General features: G+C 32.5%; 2 long non-coding RNA genes across 4 annotated transcripts in view; one reads left to right on the plus strand and one right to left on the minus strand.

The window, feature by feature from the left end:
* The window catches only part of LOC112657786 (uncharacterized), a 151,514-nt gene that overhangs the window by 21,329 nt on the left and 109,081 nt on the right, over positions 1-21,104 (plus strand). The window lies entirely within an intron of this gene.
* LOC112657787 (uncharacterized) overlaps positions 10,334-21,104 on the minus strand; it is a 56,856-nt gene continuing 46,085 nt past the window's right edge. Inside the window, exons 3-5 of one of the 2 annotated variants that reach the window (XR_003135292.2) lie at positions 16,454-16,537; positions 15,211-15,364; positions 10,334-10,522 (exon numbers count right to left, since the gene is read on the minus strand). This is a non-coding gene — a long non-coding RNA (uncharacterized LOC112657787). The remainder of the gene's footprint in view (positions 10,523-15,210; positions 15,365-16,453; positions 16,538-21,104) is intronic. The other variant, XR_003135293.2, reaches the window with a different exon arrangement.

Raw genomic sequence — 21,104 nt, forward strand, 5'->3', positions numbered from 1 at the left:
TAACAACTCAAATCACTGGGACCAAGATGGGCTTTGTAATGAATGGTATTGGGACAACTGTGTAGCTATTTGGAAAAAGAAAGACACAACTAGTTTTGTGCTCCTCACCATGCACAAGAATTAATTATGAATTTATTAAGAAACTAAATATTTAAAAAATTGAATCCATATAGCTACTAGAAGAATACAGGAGTCAATGCTTATGTATAACTCAAATCCAAAGATTTTGAGATTAACTGATAAATTTGATGATGCAAAAATATGCATGGCAAAACAATAACAGCAAAATTCTCATCAACAATGGCAAAAGACTTCTGATAAGTTGAAAGAGAAAATTTGTAATGTATGGCACAGAAAGGGGACTAATATTAGTATACAAAGAATCTTAAAAACTAAAGAACAAAGAATAAAAAAACATGGAAATAAGCAAAACATATGAAAATACAATTCAATAAAAGATATAAAAATAACATGAAAAATCCAAACAAATTCATATCAAACTAATGAAGTACTGTCTCTCAAAAAAAGTGAAAAATTTAAAAATATGACAATACATTTTGTTGGGGAGATAGACTATCTTATACGTTGGTTGTTAGAATACAAGCAGTAAAACCCTCTCAAGTGGGATTTGGCAATAGATAAGAGGCCTATATATGTACTTATTCCCAAAAGAGCAATTCCACCTCTAGAAATCGACCATGATGATATATCTCCCACAATATGAAAATAAACTTTCTCAATGCAAGATTATTCATTGCAGAATTATTTTGGTGGATTTCAAATAATTGAAACAACCTAAATTTCTAAATTGAATAATGTTTTAATAAACTATGACACAGGGGTGCCTAGATGGCTAGTGGATTATGTCTGACTTGATTTCGCCTCTGTTCACTATCTCAGGGTTATGAGACTGAGCTCTCCCCCACTCGGCATCAGCTCTGTGCTCTGTGGCAGTCTGATGGAGATTCTTCTTCTCCCTCTACCCCTCCCCCTGTTCTCCTTCTCTCTCTCTCTCTCTCTAAAAATAAATAAATAAATCTTAAAAAAAATAAACAATGACACCTCCACATAATGGACTATGTAACTGTAGTAAGGAATGAAGAAGATTTCTATGAACTGATGTGAAATTATTTCCAGGATATTTTGTTAAGGTATCAAAAGCAAGCATATCTATTTAATACTGCCCTTCTTATATGAGAAAAAAAAAAGGAATATAAGAAATAAAAGAGCAGAAGAAATACAAGAAGGGCAAACCAGAAAGTAATGAGATTTTGTTACCTGTAGCATGAGGTGTAATGGAGAGAATGAAGGAATGAGAGCAGTGTATTAGGATGAGGGAGAGACACAGGCAGAGGGAGAAGCAGGTTCCATACAGGGAGTCTGAGGTGGGACTCGATCCTAGGTCCCCAGGATCACACCCTGGGCTGCAGGCGGCGCTAAACCGCTGCGCCACCGGGGCTGCAGTGTATTAAGATGAGAATAGAAATTCATCTGATTATCCTTTTTATATAGCTCTGCTTCTTAAAAATATGTGAATATTACACATACTCCCCCCAAATAAATAAATAAATAATTAAAATCAACCAGGTTGTGGTTGGTGGGAATCTAAAATGGAATTTAAAAAATAATCAATGAACCTAATTTACTACAAATGAATACCATACACACTAAAGGGAGAGGTGAAGAAAAGAATAAGCCTAAGAAAGGCTGGCAAGTAGTAATCTGAGTATAAACCATATGGCTAAAGACAAAAATAGCTGTAAAAATATTATGATCTACTTTTTCAATTTATTTTTCATGGGACATGGGGTAGCAATTCTAAAAGTAGTTTATATGTATATTAAGATTGAAGAAGTAAAAAAAAAAAAAAAAAAAAAAAAGAAGAAGTAGATGACGTTATTACAGTTAATGAGAGTTATGTTCTATAAAAATAACAAATAGAGAAAGGAGGGTGGCTAGAATGAACCCCATCCTGTTGAGGTTTAATTGGAGATATTCATAGAAATTCATACTCTGTTTCTCTGGCTCTCTGGCTCTCTGTCTCCCTACATCTACAGATTGATTGAGAGATAAATGTAGATGTATATGTATGCATGTGTTAATGTATTATACATACATATATTTCCTAGTTCTGTCCACTGAGGGGCCCAGAAGGCAAGAAAAGCCAGTACCACACACAGTATCTAATGCCATTCCAAATAACGGGGATTTGTTGGAGAAAACACTTATCTCCAGGGTCAGGTCAATGAAACACATCATAAGGTTAAAATATCTTATAGTACCAGAAACAGCAATGCAGTGTTCCACAAATGATGGAGGCATGTCTAAAGGATAAAGGATCCAAATGACCAAATCTGGGACAATTTTAGCAACAAAATAAATAATGATAGAATTGATATGTAACCTAAAGAATAAAGTGATTATTCCTAAGCCCACATTGATATTAACAAATTGAATCAATCAATAATTAAGTTGTGGAACAGCTTTTCCTTACAACAAAATTTCAATTAATAAATATGGAAATAATTAAAAATAGAAAACCATCATTAGGCAAATATCACAGTAATAATGGCAAAATCCATCATTGTATGATAAAGTAGTTGGCAGAAGTATGATGAATAATAAGATATTTACATAATATCTAAGAATCTTCTCACAAGATAATTATTAAATACAAAAGGAAAATAAGAACATTATAGATAAATCTCACAGATACCACCTTAACCAAGTGATCGAATTTGACATTACCAAAAATAGAACATACCAATATCATGTATTTACTTACTGAGGAGAGTTCATTGCCTTTAGAGTTCTTGCTCAAAATAAACAATCCCATTCTAATCATGAGAAAACATCACATAAATCAAAATTCAAGAACATTTTATAAAATAACTGACTAGGTCCCTTCAAAACTGTCAAAGCAACGAACGAAAAGATTGAAAACTGTTTCCTAAGGGAGTTTCTACCTATCTGTCTACGTTCTAAATCTCATAGCTTTATCGTTTTATTTTCCCTCTTCTGATCTCTTTACACTTGTTGGTTAATGCCTTATTTAAAACACGTTGTTATCACTTTTGGAGTTTCAAGAGAAAATGGGGGCTTATATTGCATGCTTTATCAAGAACATTTTGAAGTGAATCTAGCATTTAATATTTACTGCAGTATATTGTAGTAAAGAATACAATGGCTTCTAGAAAACAACAATGTCTGGATTTTTTGTCAAGGTATCCCCATCATTGCTTCTGTACTATCAGTGCAAATGATGGCATAGTAAGAAAGCTATGAAAATGCGAGAAAACAGTTGACAAATGGTCTCAGGGATTCCATGTCCTCAGAGCCTACTTTAAAAAAGAAACTATTCTAAAGGATATATTTTAAGACAAAAAAATTAAGTAACTTCTAGAGGATGTACTCAAAGAAGAAATAAGTCTTAAGAAATATTAGAATGTTAAATTTCTACCATTCAATAATTAATGATGAGAAATATAACTGTGTAAATAAAGATAAACTTCGAACGTATAAAACAAGCAAGAACACAATTCTGTTTTCCTTTCAAAAGGCTGCACTGTCAATTTCTTTAATACCTTCGGAGACCTCGCCCGGACCTATAATTTCATTTCTTTTTTTTTTATCATTTTTTTTTTAATTTATGATAATCACAGAGAGAGAGAGAGAGAGGGGCAGAGACATAGGCAGAGGGAGAAGCAGGCTCCACGCACCGGGAGCCCGATGTGGGATTCGATCCCAGGTCTCCAGGATCGTGCCCTGGGTCAAAGGCAGGCGCCAAACCGCTGCGCCACCCAGGGATCCCTATAATTTCATTTCATCTCCTGTGGGTTAGGGTATGGGCGAAATAGATAAAGGGGATTAAAAAAGTACACTTACCTTGATGAGCACTGAGTAATGTATAGAATTGTTGAATCATTACCTGAAACTAATAAAACACAGTTTGCTAATTATACTTCAATAAAAAATGCTGAATAAAAAAAACAGTTACAATGTCATGAAATGTTTGGGAAAAATTTACCCAATATTTACTAGACCTTTAGTAAAAACAAACAAACAAAAAAAACAAAAAACATTGCTAGAGGAAATAAAAAATATACCAATACATTGAGAGATAGTCCATGACCATCAATTGGAAGACTAAATGCTGCTAAGATTTTAGTTCTTAAATTGATCCATAGATCAGTTTTTTTTTTTTTTAATGGAAATTGACAGGCTGATTCTAAAACTTATTTGGCAGTGCAAATAAATAAAGTAGCCAAAACAATCTGCTAAAGAACAAAGTAAAGAGGTTAAACTATGTGATTTTAAGACTTTCTCTAACACTACAATAATCAATACAACTTGACAGTGCTATAAACATAGACATATTGAAAAATGGAACAGAAAGAAGTGTAGCAGTGGGTGCCCGCAATATTCCCAATTGATTTTTGACAAAACTAACAAATGAATTAAACACGACAATGTAGTCTTTTTTTTTTTTTTTTTTTAAGGTACTGGAATATCTAAATCCTGATATGTAAAAAAGAAATCTCAACTCATGTTTAACACCATATATAAAAATTATTTTAAAATTGAGTATGCACTTAAACGTAAAGCCAACAATAAAGATCACATAAGAAAGAATTCATGTGACTTTATGATAGATTTCATAAACAGAGGATAACAAAAAAACACTAATCATAAAAGAAAAAGAGTGTTAAATTGAACTTAATCATCTTAGGAAATATTTGGTTTGAAATATACCCTTAATATGAAAATGCATGTATATTTCACAATTCATACCTTGATATACTGTTTTAATATTTATTATATATTTAATATTTATATTCATTTTTATTTATTATACATGCATATATTTAAATGTTTTATTCAAATATAATAAAAAATCTTACAACTTAATAAGAAAAAGACACATGACCCAATTAGAAATGGATAAAGGTTTATACCTCATAAAAGACAAAATAGACATTAATAGGCATTAATAGACATTAAAAACATAAAAGATGATTAACATCGTTAGTCTTTAGAGAAATGCAAATTAAAACTGAAATACTCCTCGCACTTACTAGATCTCCTAAAACTAAAAAAATGACTGATGATAGCAAATGTTGAGGAGGCTATGCAGCAACTGGGACTCATACATATTTTTGTGAAACATTTTGGTGATTACTTATATAAGTTAACATAAACTTACCATATGACTCAAGATTCTTTTTTTAAGATTTTATTTATTTATTTATTCGTGAGAGACACAGAGGGAGAGAGAGAGAGAGAGAGAGGCAAAGACACAGGGAGAGGGAGAAGCAGGCTCCGTGGGGGAGTCCAATGCAAGACTTGATCCTAGATCACAGGATCAGGCCCTGAGTCAAAGGTAGACACTCAATCACTGAGCCACCCAGGCATTCTTCAATAATTCTACTCTTAAGAGAAATGAATACCTAACACAAAATATTTGTCCAGAAAGTGTCTTGCAAAATTATTTTTTCTAGAAGCCCTATTCATTTATTTATGATACCTCAAAACTGGGAAGAATTCAAATATCCACCATCAGGTACATATATAAACTATGGTATATTCAATGGAATATTTGTTAAAAAATTAAAAATTGAACTACTGATACATGCTACTGTAGTGAGGTATTTAAAAAAATACAATACTGAGTGAAACAACTCACACACAAAAGTACGTAGTTTTTTTTTTTTTATCAATTTATGTGAAATGCTAGAAGGTAAACTAACCTTTAGAGACAGAAAACATTTGATAAAATTCTCCTGGGAAGCCATCTGGCCCTGGACTCTTGTGTCTTGGGAGGTTTTTGATGACTGCTTCAATTTCCTCCCTGGTTATTGGCCTGTTCAGGTTTTCTATTTCTTCCTGTTCCAGTTTTGGTAGTTTGTGGCTTTCCAGGAATGTGTCCATTTCTTCTAGATTGCCTAATTTATTGGCGTATAGCTGAATGGATAAAGAAGATGTGGTTTATGTATACAATGGAATATTACTCAGCTATTAGAAATGACAAATACCCACCATTTGCTTCAACGTGGAGAAAATGTTTTGATGGATGGAAATATAAGTTTTCTTTTGGATAGAAGTTAAAATAGGCTACATTCATCAAATTATATAAGACATAGGACACATTTTATTGTAAGTGAAACTTTAATAAATGAACTAAAAATGTAAAACAATACTACCTTTAATGTCACTATTCATAGATTATCCTTTACTCTTTTTTTTGTATTCTATAAGGATACTTCTATCTATATAAATACTTATTAAAGTAGGTGCATGGTCCACGCATTTTCTCTTTACTTTTGCAGCTAAGAAATTTCACCTGGATGAACCAAAATGAGGATAATTTAGCAAGATTCATATTTGATATTTACTGGTATTTTGGAGTCTTTTTGTAGCACATGATTATTTTTTTCTTACATTACTATTTTATTTTCTATCATCTATCTCTTGTATTTTCTTTTATTCAAGAACTGTTAACAGGATGTGTGTTGGAATTTTAGGCTCTGTGTCTCTGTTTATCAACACTTATTTCCTACTTCAATTTCTGTGTTCTTTTATTCTGCATTCTTAGAAAATTCCTTATTTGACCTTTACTTTCCCTACTCATTTTATTTTTAAATGTTCAGTTGGATTAATTTATTATTATCAGGACATTTTGAAGGTAATGTTACTGTCTTAATTTCAACAATCATAGCTTTAGTTGCCAAAAATTGCAGTATTTCTAGTTCTGAGAAAACTTTTCAATTTCTAGGTATGATAGCTACTCAAAGTCTCCAAAAATTAATTCCTAATTATAATTATTTTAGAATTTCCTCCTATTTTCTGGTGTGTTCTTTTGCTTTGTCAGTTAAGACTTTATTGAGCTCATGGCTTTTCCTTGTAGCTGTTTGTTTTTTATCATATATTTTGCAATTTTTGACTGCTCTGATCCCGGGACTCCAGGATCAGGTCTCAGTGCTAAACCACTGAGACACCAGGGCTGCCCTTGTTGTTACTTTCTTACTGTACCCAAGTTATAAAATAAATCATATCATAGGTATGCATGTATAGGAAAAAACATAATATATTGGGTTCAGTACTGTCTGCCATTTCAGGCTTCCAGTGAGGGTCGGGGAATGAATCCACCATGGACATGGTGGGGTCTACTCTATAGGGAAGTGGAAAACACAGTACTTTCTTAGCTTACTTGGGAATGTCTGGGAGTGTAGGTTTTGATTGTAGTGTCCCCAGCTCCAGTGTTTTGGCAAGGAAAAGAAGGACAAGGACCTGTAGACTAGTGCTTTTCTTTAGTGTGTTTGAGCAACTTTAATTTTTTCCCCCTGGATGAAGAAGAATCTCATTTTTTCCTAGTGGCATTGATTTTACTTCCAATGTTATGATTTTTATTTTTGTTTTGTTTTCATTTTGGAAAGAGAGTTCAACATATTTAAATAGTCATCTTGAACCAGTATTACTACTTGGCAACTTTCATTTCAACAATAGAAATTCCATGTGTTTACCTCAAATAGTATTCTTCTATGCATTATTTAAATGGCTCTCTTTCATCACATTTTATCAATGCAACTGCCATAATGACTTCACTAATCCCTTTCCATCTTTCCATACTATCACCAAATCCCTGGTGTAAAATGCAAATTGTGCATTTTTAACATTAAAAAAAGCACCTCTAAGAAATTCTGAAAATAACTACACATATATATTTACTTCATCTTGTCCTTATTCAGAGTTCTGAAATTTAAGCAAATTCATCCCAGATTGTATACATAGTCCTTTTCTAGTGGCAAAGATATTTGATATACTATACTTGAAACAGCCATTAGTCTAAGTCATAATCAAAATTATTAAAACAAACATGGCTAATAAAAGAAAAAAAGTTGAATTCAACACTTTAATGCATCTGCTTTGAAGTTCCACTTCACATAATGCTGGCTAATTTTCACATCTATTTTTCTCTGAACTGACTTCCAAGGATATTAGAGAAATGCTTGGAAAAACATATTTTAAGGGACAATTCCTTAAAACATCAATTCTAAGAGTAAGATGAACAAAAGCTATCATACAAGTGGATAGCAAATGAAATTTTCTCGATTCGTGAGATGAAGATGAAACCTTGACAAACTTCCACATAAAAATCTTCAAAAGCTTATCACTTAAGACATTCATGATAAATTTTGATTATTTGTTCTGGGTTTTCATGAGTGATAATAAACAAAATCTGGGAACTTAACTCTATTTTGCCAATGAGTTTCTTTTTTTTTTTTTAATTTGCTTATCTCCCAGTTCATCTTGTTGTAATACAAATACAAATGCCACAATTAGTTTTAAAAAATCAACATAGGGACATCTGGGTGGCTCAGCCATTGAGCATCTGCCTTTGGCTCAGGGCATGACCCTGGAGTCCCAGGATTGAGTCCCACATCGGGCTCCCTGCATGGAGCCTGCTTCTCCCTCTGCCTGTGTCTCTGCCTCTCTCTCTCTCTCTCTGTGTCTCTCATGAATAAATAAATAAAATCTTTTTAAAAAATCAACATAATGATGTTCCATTAACATTTCTCTAAAGTAAAATATGACCTTGAATCCAGAAATAATAACCTTTGAAAGGTAAATGTTGGAGGAAAGTTAGAAATAACTTCATATACAATACCTCTGGCATGTATATTAGAACCAAAACACTTTGTGTAGTCCAGAACTGATTGATGTCCAAATTAACCAACATTAGTATGCCTTAAAGAACTTCAAAGCTTCCATCTGAAGCAGAGACTGAAATAGTTAGGTTAGTTGTTATTTTTGTCCTTTGGACTTGTCTTTTTTCTCATAACTCGACCCATGTGAGATTTTATGTAGTCTCATGACTTTAACTGTCACCCCTTTACAGATGACTTTCATCTCAGAGTCCCTAGGTAGGAGCTTTGGATCTATTTCCAATTGCACAATTTGACAGAAGCATACTTTGTTCAAATAGTACTTCAGATCCAAGAAACTTGCTCTTTCCCAAGTGTTTCTACAACAATCAACTGCACTACCATTTTTTTAACCATCCAGATCATAAAGTACAATTTAAGTCATCTTTAACTTTTCCAACTTCTTTACATTGAATTCATTTAAAACTTCTATTTTCCTGCATAGCTGATCCTATACCACACTTTTTCATTCCTGTGGTCTTTGCCTTAATCTAAGGCCTTCATCACGTTCCACCTAGAAAACCATGCCCTAGCCTTTTAATTTGCCTACCTGCCTTCTTTCTTCTCTCACTCCTTCCTGTTTCTGTATTTTACCTCTGGTCTCTTTGTCATAATTAACCAGACATATTTGTCTTAAAACATAAATATTATGATACTGAAATTTTCTGAAAAATCTTTAGGGTCTTCTCCATGAATAGCTAATGGCCCTTTTTCAGAAATGTTTACACAACAGTATCTCTCCCCACCCATGCTCTTCTGCTATGGACTTTGGCTCTATCCACCAAAATTCACCCACCTGAATCTGGCACATATTACAGCTTTGATCCACTGAATAAGGTAGACTTGATGTGCTACCTCCTGATGAAACTCTTAACTGCTGTGCAATTTAACACTTTTTGGCCCTTGAAAACAAATTGCCATATAAAAAGTATTACCATGCTTTATGAAGCCTGAGGCACATAAAGTATGGTAATACTGGAGGAGAAATGAGAAAGAAAACATCTAGTCTCTGGACATGTGAGTAAAGAGGAGGCTTTGGAAGTGCATCCTGCAGCCTAAGCTCTTCCATCTGACTCCATGTTGAACAGATATGAACAAACACATCACATCCTTCCCAAATTCCTGACTCCTTCATTTGTAAACAAAATAAAATGGCTGCATAATTTTTTGGCATAGTTTATTTTGCAGCAATAGATAATTGAAGTGATGGCAAATAATTTTTTAAAAATAATCTAATATTTTTGCTGTAATCTGGACAAATCATGACTTCTAGCCAAATATTTTACTTTGTTGAACTTATCCCAATTGTGCAGATCAATATTAGATTACTTCTTATTTTTTCCTTTTACTATAAACCTGCATACTTTATATTCTTTACAAATACTGTTAACTTGAACTAAAACCCTCCAAAGAGGCAAGAACTCCAAAGGCTAATCATTCTTGTAAGCTACTACTCAAATATCACCAGTTTCTAAAGTGTTACTTTGTTCCTGCAGCCCCAAATTTCTCTGTGTGTTCATCATCATAAAAGCATTTTCATTTGATATTTATGCCTTTCTTGCTTTTATCACATTGTGTCCTTACATGGTTTTCTCTCCCTTGCCCATGTTTGTTAAGTAGGCTAGGCTCAGTGGGGGTAAAAATATCCTAAATTTTATTAACTCAGATAACCCACAGTGCAGTAAATGAGTGTCAGTGAGTGGCTTTGCACTCTAGTGGTGGTGATTTCATCTAGTAGTTCTTAAAAGTCCTTCTAGCAAGTGTTTTACAGCTAGGAGATCTTCACATCCTTCACTGGATCTTCTGCATCTGTCCTATAGCTGAGGAAGGAAATAGCAAGCAAAGGATTTCATCAGCAGTTGAGAAGCAAAGTTAATAAGTAAAATATAGTACTTTTACCTACATTCCTAGGGTTGGAATAAATCACAAAGTTCAATTTCAATGCAAAGCAAACTAAAATTATATAATAAGAATCTTAAACATGTTCTTTTAAGTTTCCATGTAGAATTTTTTCAGCAAAACTATGTCTTGGTACAGAGTTGATGAGCCATATGACAGACTTGAGTTTAATTTGATCAGGTACATCCAGCTTGCTCTTCAGAATGGCAGCTCAATGTCCCTAAGCAGCAGATCATGATGGTTCCTGTCAGTTTTTTTTTTATCTTGCCAACACCAGATATTATGGTATTTTTACTTAAACAAGACCAAGAAGATGTTTATGTATACAATGGAATATTACTCAGCCATTAGAAATGACAAATACCTACCATTTGCTTCAACGTGGATGGAACTGGAGGGTATTATGCTGAGTGAAGTAAGTCAGTCGGAGAAGGACAAACATTATATGTTCTCATTCATTTGGGGAATATAAATAATAGTGAAAGGGAATAGAGGGGAAGGGAGAAGAAATGTGTGGGAAATATCAGAAAGGGAGACAGAACATAAAGACTCCTAACTCTGCGAAACGAACTAGGGGTGGTGGAAGGGGAGGAGGGCGGGGAGTGGGGGTGAATGGGTGATGGGCACTGAGGGGGGCACTTGACGGGATGAGCACTGGGTGTTACTCTGTATGTTGGCAAATTTAACACCAACAAAAAATAAATTTATTTTTAAAAAAAACACAAGTCCAGTAGGCATAAAAGAATATCCCATTGTTGCTTAACTATTTAACATTCAATTATCTATTAATTATGAACAAATTTAATATATTATTATTTTTTAAAATAATTTTTGACACTTACTTTTTTATAACTTTGTCCTATTTTTCCATTGATATGCAAACTTTTCCTTTGGCAAACTATTGGCAAACTATTCTTACATATTTCATGCGTCTGTGTTATATATCATCCTACCATCTACTCTCTATAATTTTGGTAGCGGTGTTTTAATTGAATAGAAATATTCAATTATAATTTAGTCAATTTATCTATTTTCTAATAATTTGCATATTTAAAAATTTGTTTAAAAATTCTCTTCCAGAGTCTATTTTCTTGCATTTTTTGTAAACATGATACTTTTTCTTTCACATTAGTTCTTTGATCTATCCACTGTATGCTCATATATGTCATATTAGATAGGAATTCAACTTTGTCTCTATATACTGAGTCAGTTTTTTAGACGTCATGGCCAGAGTAGTTTGTACATTTACCATTGAATTGCAGGATCATTTTTATCATGTATGTCTTGTATGTCATACATATCATGTATGTATATTAAGGATCATTCTTTCAGGCCTCCATTTGTTCCATTAGATATTTTTCTGTTTGTGCAACAATACTATCCAATTTTTTTTATTATGGCGTTGTTGCATGTTTTAATGTCTAGTAGAGTAATTCCTCTTGTTACTTTTTTCATTTTTTTAAGATTAAGTTAGCTTTTGTGGATCTTTATTTTTTGAATAAATTTTATAATAACTGAATTGAAATCCTGAAAAATATCAAAATGCAATATTGAATGGGATTGCATTGAATGAACATATAAGGCATAATTTGGGGAATAAGCAGCCTCTTTGTGTTATGATTTATTTTATGCTATCACTTTTTTTGGAGTTTTAGGTCTCTTAAGATCTTTATAGCTGATACTCTAAATAGTTTTCTACTTGATTATATATGGTATAGACAGATACAAAATTTTATGACTTGATTTTATTTCTAACAACTTTACAAAATTATTTTATCAGTAACAAAAACCTTTGAATATGGATTTCTAAAATGATTTTCAGACATTTGTAAATACAGCAATTTATTTTTCAATATTTATATATTTTCACTTTGCAATATTGGTGATCAGGGATAGTAGTATTATGCTAAACAGTAGTAAGTACTCTGGGTATCTTATATTTTCTATTTTTGTTTAGTAAAATACTCTATCAAGTTAACAGTACTTTCTATACTTTCTATTTTAAAGTTTTATGGCTTTTCAGGATGCCTGGGTGGCTCAGGGGTTGAGAGTCTGCCTTTGGCTCAGGGCCTGATCCCTGTGGTCTCGGGATCGAGTCCTGTACTGAGCTCCCCCTGAGGAACCTGCTTCTCCCTCTGCCTATGCCTCTGTCTCTCTTTCTCTCTCTCTCTCTCTCTCTGTGTCTCTGATGAATAAATAAGTAAAATCTTAAAAAAAATAAAATTTAAGGCTTTTCAGCTTTTCCACATTTTTTGAGGCAGTAACATGATTTTAAACTTTAACTTATTAATGTGGTAAATTATCATTACACTTATGCTGATGTCGAGGTATCCTTGCATTTTAAAGGTAAAACTACTTGATTCTGACTGTATTTTTTGAGAACAGTATCAGATTTGGTTAGCTAATATTAAGATTTTAATGTAATATTTTATTTATTAATAATCAAATTTAAATTTAATTTAGGATTTTTGATTTAAAGTTCAAAGGTGAAGTAGATCTATAATTTTATTTGCATTGTATTTATTTGGTATTAGTATTAAGATTATATAAGCCTTATAAAATGAGTTTGGTTTCTGTAACTCTTTCTTCTATTTTCTCTATAAAATATTTTCATTCTTATCAGAGACCTACAAAATAGAAATTGTCATTCTTAATTTATAGTTGGTATAATTTAAGATGGAAACTATTATAATTTTCTCAAGGGCCAAAATTTCAACCAAAGTCTATATGATACCAAAGTCTATTGAACTTTTCTATAGTTACATATAACCTGTCCATATTCACGAAATATCCGTGAAATGTATTCCAGCCTGGTCAGGAACCAGGCTGACCATGTCTGCATCCTGACTGCCATTTGCCGCCTGAATGATCTTGATTACTGTATTAGAATGAGTGATATGAAATTACTGATATTTGGATGTTTTAATTTATAAAATGACAGTATCATATGATTTAACCTAATATTTAATCATTTGTATTCCTCAATTTCTTCATCTTTACTAGTGTGTTAATAGCATGAATCCTTTTTTTTTAAGGAACATTACAAATCTATGTAGGTAGGTTTCTAGAATAGTTCTTGAATGATAGTAAGAGCCTAGGGCCAGTAGCTTATTATAATTACCACTTATTTTTAAAAGTTAAATCTAAGTGTGTCACCTTTATGTTAAATTTTTATACATCACATGAAGATATAATTTTCAGAAAGTGATGCTGGATGGAGGTTCACACTAGTGTAGTGATTTTTACTTCAACATTAAACATTGTTTCAAAAAAAAAAACATTGTTTCCAAAACAGAAGGAAATTTTCTTACAAAATTTTGGATTTGAAGGTATGCAATTTTTAAAATTTTTATTTATTTTATTTTTTAAAGACTTTATTTATTCATAGAGACACACAGAGAGAGAGAAAGAGAGAGGCATAGACACAGGCAGAGGGAGAAGCAGGCTCCATGCAGGGAGCCTGACATGGGACTCCATCCCAGGTCTCCAAGATCAGGCCCTGGACTGAAGGCGGTGCTAACCCGCTGAGCCATCCGGGCTGACCTGTTATTATTATTATTATTATTTTAATTTTCGCTTTTAAATAGTGAGGTTTTTGTTTTACCCATAATATGCATTGTTTTAATCATCTAATTCATTATTACTCATTTAAAACAAAGTGTTAATTATAATTGCGTCAGAATGCCAGCTCTGCATATCTACTTAAAAGCATTTCAGTATTTTATAGCTGAAAGTGTTTATTTCTCTTTTTAAATTTTTTTTTAGATTTTTAAAATTTATTCACGAGAGACACAGAGAAAGAGAGGCAGAGACACAGGCAGAGGGAGAAGCAGGCTCCATGCAGGGAGCCTGACATGGGACTCGATCCTCAGTCTCCAGGACCACACTCTGGGCTGAAGGCAGCGCTAAAACACTGAGCCATCGGGGCTGCCCAGAAAGTGTTTATTTCTAATTTAGAAGATTAATGTCTTGCAGTTGGGATACAGGAATGACAAACACAAGGGGATGACTGCAGAGGGAGATTTAGAGTGAATTCTGGCAAATAGAGCAACAGGCAAAATCTCTACTGGTTATTTTGTTGGTATTGTAGAACCAGATCATAAGCATTATAATTAAATTAGAAGAAATGTCCTAGTTCACATCAAACTGGAGGTTAAAGAGTATTTATCCTTAGTTTCAACTGGAATCCAAATTCATATTCACTCTGTTAACCTGCAATAGCAACATGAATGGAATAGATTGCCTTGTACATAAATATTTTTATAGATTGTTTTCCCTTTTATCCCAATTTATATTTTTCTTTATTATGATTTATTCAATTTTAGGTAACATAAGCTGCTAATAAAAATTCAAAAATATAGACTTGCTTTTTAAAAAATTCAGCTTAATTAGTGCTTTAAAAGAATGTCATATATATTTCTTTTGTCACTTAAGATAATTTCAAAATCTATAAGCTATTTTTTTAATATTCAGGTATACATAATATCCATTCAGTAGTTACTTTGTTCTAATAATGATAATTTTTAAAACAGCAAAGTTAGGATTCAGAGCCTGATTCAAGCGTGTTTGGATATATAAACACTCTCTTACCTCTTTTTAGAGAACTCACCCTTTCTGCAACTGAGAACTGCTGTGTAAGTGGAGTAAGTGGCCAACTGTGTGGCTGGCTTTCAGAGACAGTTGTAAACATTTTGCAGTTGGCCAAAAACATCGTTTTGATTAAACTTTCTTCCACTGGATAAAACACTGTCTCCAGAAGGCACCTGTTAAAATCAGAAATGAATTATTTGCAAGGAGGACTATGCTGAACAGAATAGAGATGTTGGTTAAACTTATGCATATCGCCCTGGAGAGAGCTCAGTTCCTCAGATAAAGACATGAGGATACTAAATGATGAAATTTTTGCCTGAGGAATTTACCAGGCACTGTAAACACAAAATGAAGTTCGAAAGAATAGAATGGTCATATTTGAAACATATGGAAGGGAATTATTTATCTGTGTTTGTTCTAAGGGATTTTGTACTATCACACACTTTCTTTTTTAACTCCTTCCCAGATGACCGTATGGTTCTGTAGGTAGGGTAAAATACAGTGTGGAGCCCTGAGCCTAAAAATAGAAAGCACTGAACTGGAGGTAGAAATGGGGAGAAGGTGATTTCATTTATGTACCTTCTAAGCATGAGATACTTTTAACTCTTAATCCCCGCTGGACATGAATTATTAAATAGCTAATAGTATAATACCAGAAAGATAACCATTAAAAATAATAATGTACCTGCTTTTATCACTATTTTTAAAATACTGTCTAGATATAAATCAATAAATTCTATAATTTATATAAGCCAATAAAATTAGGAGAAAAACAAAAGTTATAATCTTATTTTTGTATGTTACCAATCTACTATATGACTGCTAAATAATTAAAAATAATTATATTTGTTGTGGGGAATATGTCTGTGGTCCATGAAAATATATATTCTTGAGATATATAAACTCATCTTAAATGAGATAATCCAAATAATCCAGCTATTTCCCTGAAAATGTATTGTTTAATATCTGAATATTATTAAGCCATTCTTTATTTGATCATTTTGAAATTCAAGTAAGAAAATGACACTGATCTTGAATTGTGTGAAATTATTAAGGGGATGCCTGGGTGGCTCAGTGGTTGAGCGCCTGCCTTTGGCCCAGGGTGTGATCCTGGAGTCCCGGGATGGAGTACCACATCGGGCTCCCTGCATTGAGTCTGCTTCTTCCTCTGCGTGTGTCTCTGCCTCTCTCTCTTTCTGTCTCTCATGAATAAATAAATAAAGTCTTAAAAAAAAAAAAAGAATTTAAGCATAATTGCTTACATAACTCCAAGCAAAATCAGAATGAATTTGGTCATATTCCTTTACAACACCATCTTCAAAGGACAGAATTTATTTTGGGTAGTCCTATTAACCAAAATAAAAACAAAATCAGAAAATTTTCATACCTTTACATTCAATGAATACACTTTCTCTTTATTCAATGATAAAACTTTAAGCTTTTTATTCAATGATAACTTAAAATTATGATATAATACTTTATAGAAAATAGATTGCCTTTATTTTATTATTATTATTATTATTATTATTATTATTATTATTATTATTATTTTTAGATTGCCTTTAAACATGCTTTTTTCAGTATTGGCTTTTATCATTCCAAAGTTAAAGAGAGATTACAAAAGAAATAGAAAACATAAATACAGATATTCAATCAGAATATTATCACTATTTTTGTTCTCCCCAAAGTAGAATGCAATTATAGCTTGTTTTCAAAATGGATGGTTTGAAACACAAATCTCTAATATTTCCCTAATCATTTCAAAAGGAAATAAGTATCCTTTAAAAGTAATTCTGAGAATAGGAATGGTGTTTTTTAAAACAATGTTTACTAGGAGAGGTTTTGCTAATAATATGAGGATAAAATTTTTAAAAATCATGTTTTTAATGCTATATATTTATTGAACATCGATTATACCAAGTTATCTTGTAACTGTATACTTGAGCATACTTGTAAATGAGCATACTTGTAAATGTCTCCTCTCATCTTCTGTTTCTCCCTCTGTCTCTGTCTCTATGCCTTTGTCTTTAGTTCCTTTGCAATTTTGATATATAACAACACAATATGAAAAGATACTTAGCAATTTGTTTCACAGGTAATCTTTCAGCTATTATAAAATGGGGTAATATTTTATTATTTTTGCCTGCTACTAGATTAGTATATATTTACATCTGTGAAACTACTACCATGTGCGTGTTTGGTCGCTCATTCATCCACTGATTTTTTTTTTTTTTAACCTATACAATGTCTTATATCCACAGTAATCCCATAAGGTGTATTTTGTTAGTGCTATTTTACTTTACTTTATTTTATTTATTTATTTAATTTCATCAATAATGAAAGTAAGCATCTTAGTGCCTGAGTTACTTGCTTAAGATTCCATAGGAATCTTAACAGGAAAGATTTTAGTAGACTAACTGCCTGTCTTCTGATTCTCTCCTCTTCCTGGATAGCAGATGGACTAATTACAATCTATGAGTATACTTCTTTCATTTTCTTTTCTTAGAATTTACCTAAGCAAAATTGAATTGATTGAAATGCTTTACTTTGTATAGTATTTTGTATTCTGTCATATATGATAGATAAATAGGTAAATAAATAGATACATGTATATATGCATACATATAACCTACAAATATATATATGGATATATACATATTATATATAATATAATTCATTCGTTTATTTATTCATTTTTATTTCCTTTTATGACCACAATGCTCCTACCAAACTTTCAGACTATCTTCAATTTCCAAAACTTCTGTGAAACTCCGATTTACTCAATCCCAAAGATCCCTCCATTATTTCATAATATTAATGACAATGATAATAATAAATACAACAATTTAATGTTAATAATATCTGATATTTATAGAGGTCTTATTAATTCCAGTCACTGTCCTTTGTGTTTCATATGTAAAACTGCACTTATTTCTCAAAACTCTATGAGATAATTACTATCAATATGCCACTTTCACAGATGAGGAAATAAAGTCACAGGAAAATTCATTAATCTGTTCAGAGTCACAGCTAATAGTGATAGCATTAGAATTCTAAGTTCAGGCAGTCTGACTCCAAGTCCATACCCCTAACCAATAGTCCTTACTTGTTTTTTAATAATACTTCTGCATTTACATTACTTATATCATTTTGCCTCACGTTATAATATTTTGAGTAGGCTCTCTATTACACATATTTTAACTTAATATTTAATAAGTATTAATCTTGCACCAGGAACTGCTATATGTGCTTAAAATATAGCACTGAGAAAGAAATGGTAAATGGAGGAAAGAGAACTTAAGAAATTTAACACTGATGAACTAAATGATTTAAAATATTGTTAACTATTATAAATACAACAAATATTGTGTATTGTAGGATATAACTTAAAGGTCATATTGGATTAAATGGTCATGGAAGGCCTCTCTAAAGAGAAAGCATTTGAGGTGAGATGAGCCCTGGATGAAAGAAGTTGCCAGGAAAGCAAATACCAGAGGTCAGAGTGTTCCCACACAGAGGGAACAACAGATTTAAAGGATGTTTTAAAATGAAAGGACTTTCCATGTGGGAGAAGTGAAAAGGAGGAGATGATGTTAAGAAATTAATTCTAAGAGAAAGGAAAGATCCACCTTATGGGTGCCTCATTAGTTTGATAGACGATTGGTTTTTATTTTAAACGCATGAAGTCATTGACAAGATGAAAGGAGGGAAGCGGAAGCGACATAAGCCAACTTCATCCCCCCTTCCTTTATTTTGAGGACACTCTCGCTGCTACATGGGACTATAGGAAAGCAGTGGAACCCATTAGAAAGCTATTGTAGATTTTTATGTGTGACTAATGTTAATACAGAAATAGGTAGAGAAATGGATGAATGTAGTTTTGAGGTGAACAAACAGGAGCTAATATAGTCTCTTAAAGGCAGAAACAATTATTCACTTTTATATGTCCAAGAGTGCTCTGAATATAGTAGACCTTTCATATTTCAATATATTGAGTGTGCTTAAATGGCAATTGCATCAGCTAAACTATTTCAAAGTTCTATTTTATTTCTAAAATACAACAGTAGTTTTAGAGTTAGAATGTTGATGTTTATATGTTGAAAGAGTTACTCTAAAAATCTTTCTAAAAAGTGAAGTAACTCTTGCCTGCTTTCTCTCTATTGGCTAAGAGGAAAATTTATAGCACTAAATCTATATATTATAAAGAAGAAATGTCTAAAATCTATAATGTAAGCTCTCATCTCAAGAATGTAGAAAAAGAAGAGCAAGAGAATTATAAATGGTATAAACCTATTAAAAGAAATAAAAAAAAGGAAAATAGAAAAAAATGAGTGAAACAAACATATGGTTCTTTAAAGGTATCAATAAAATTAGTAGATTTCTAGCAAGATTGACAAGTCAAGAAATGGAAGACACAGAGCACCAACATAAGGCATGAGACATATGACATCATTACAGCCCCTGCAGACATGAAAAAGTGAATGGCTGAATATTTAAAATATCTCTACAAACATAATTTGTCAATTTAGATGAGATAGATAATTTTGTTCAGAAGCACAAACTACCATAATTTACCCACTATGAAAAAGATACTTTGAATAGTGCTGTAACCATTAAAGAAGTTAGTCATAATTAAAAGCTTAAAGAAATCTCCAGGTTGAGATATTTTCTTTTTTTTTTTACAAATTTTTAAACATATTTTCTGTTGTGTATGTTTTTTTTTTAAGATTTTATTTATTTATTCATGATAGACAGAGAGACAGAGACAGAGACAGAGACAGAGACAGAGACAGAGACAGAGACACAGGCAGAAGCAGGCTCCATTCAGGGAGCCTGACATGGGACTTGATTCTGGGACTCCAGGATCAGGCCCTGGGCTGAAGGCGGTGCTAAACTGCTGGGCCACCAGGGCTGCCCTCACTGGGTAATTCTACAAGATATTTAAAGAAGAATTAATGCCAAATCTCCACAATCTCTTCCAGGAAATCCAAGAGAAGGGAACCAATGCCAAATCATTTTATGAGGCCATAATTTCCCTGATACCCAAACCAGAAAAACAAAACAGTACAAAAGAGAAAACTACAGATAGATGTTCTTGAATAGTACAGTGCAAAATTCCTCAAAATATAAACTACTGAACCTGATAAGTAAAATATATTATCATATATTGTATGATAATATAAAAAGTAGTGATATGCCATGACCAAATGGATTTCATTACAGAGATGCAAGGCTGGTTCAAAATTTAAAAATCTGCCATATTAACAAGTGAAAGAAGAAAAATCATATGATTATGTCAATCCATGCAAAGAAAGCATTTGACAAAATTCAACATTTATTCATTATAAAAATTCTCAGATATCTAGATTTGTATAGGGCAAGTTTTACAATTCGATTAATTTGATAAGGTATATGTAGAAAAACATACTGAGCTCTATTCCTTGTTTCCCTTCTCTCTCTTGCCCCTGCCCCTCAGTACCAAAAGACTTGCAGCATTTTTACTTTTATCTTCTCTCTCTCTGTTTTTTTTTAAATAAAGATTTATTTATTTGAGAGAGAGTGAGTGTGTATGCTTGCATGATCAATGGAAGGGGCAAAGGGAGAGAGGATCTCAAGTAGATTCCATGTTGAATGTGGAGCCAGAAGTGGGGCGGGATCCCACTCCTGAAATCATTACCTGAGCTGAAACCAAGAATCTGACACAAAACTGACTGAGCCACCTAGGCCACCATTACTTTGCTCTTCTAAAGCTTTTTGTTTGGCTTCTTGGCTTGGTCGATCATACAGTTTCAGAACTCAGCAGAAACTTTGAAGGGACAATCAGATGAGCTTTGGGCTTAGGTTTTTCTTTCTTTCTTTCTTTCTTTTTTTTTTTTTCCTTTTCCACCATGATTCTGACACTTCCAGTCTCAC

This window comes from Canis lupus, chromosome 8 (assembly GCF_003254725.2).
Source record: "Canis lupus dingo isolate Sandy chromosome 8, ASM325472v2, whole genome shotgun sequence".
NCBI classification, from domain to species: Eukaryota; Metazoa; Chordata; class Mammalia; order Carnivora; family Canidae; genus Canis; species Canis lupus.